This window comes from Fukomys damarensis, unplaced genomic scaffold, assembly GCF_012274545.1.
Source record: "Fukomys damarensis isolate Sample0158 unplaced genomic scaffold, DMR_v1.0_HiC HiC_scaffold_1, whole genome shotgun sequence".
NCBI lineage: Eukaryota > Metazoa > Chordata > Mammalia > Rodentia > Bathyergidae > Fukomys > Fukomys damarensis.
In genome coordinates, this window is record NW_022900913.1 from 72,706,513 (window position 1) to 72,706,971 (window position 459).

Sequence of the window (459 nt, forward strand, 5' to 3'; positions counted from 1 at the left end):
TTCCATGGTGACAGTAAACAAGCCCCAACGGTTTGTGCTGCAACTGCCAAATCTCTTGCGTTCCACCTTCTAGGTGCTCCGAGGGACGACCGACTCGCTGGTGTGAGACGGGAGCGCGGAGGCTCGGAGCCCCAGGTGAGGCCGCCGGGGTCAACCGGGATAAGACCTTGAGACTGGGTCTTAGGGCCAGGATAGCGGGGTCCGCATCCGGGATGGAGAGGTATTGGGTCCTCGTGGTGAGACCTCTGGGCTGGCGTTTGGGCTCAGGCGGGACCCGACGTCGGGGCCCACGTCGCCCTTAGACTGGGACTGGGCCCTTTTGTTGGTACCGTGATTCCGGGTTTGGGGTCGGTAAAGCGTGATCTGAGGTCGTGCCCGCACCCCGTGTGCAATGGGGGACTCAGCCTCGAGTTAGGACGTTGAGCTGGCATTTGGGATCAATCAGCAAAGCGGTATCTG

The 459-nt window shown here is 61.4% G+C and overlaps 1 protein-coding gene across 1 annotated transcript in view; it reads left to right on the forward strand.

Moving 5' to 3' along the window:
* Hnrnpf (heterogeneous nuclear ribonucleoprotein F) overlaps window positions 1–459 on the forward strand; it is a 15,085-nt gene that overhangs the window by 360 nt on the left and 14,266 nt on the right. The window contains exon 2 of the mRNA XM_010622463.2: window positions 74–135. The gene's annotated coding sequence lies outside the window, so the exon portion shown is untranslated. The remainder of the gene's footprint in view (window positions 1–73; window positions 136–459) is intronic.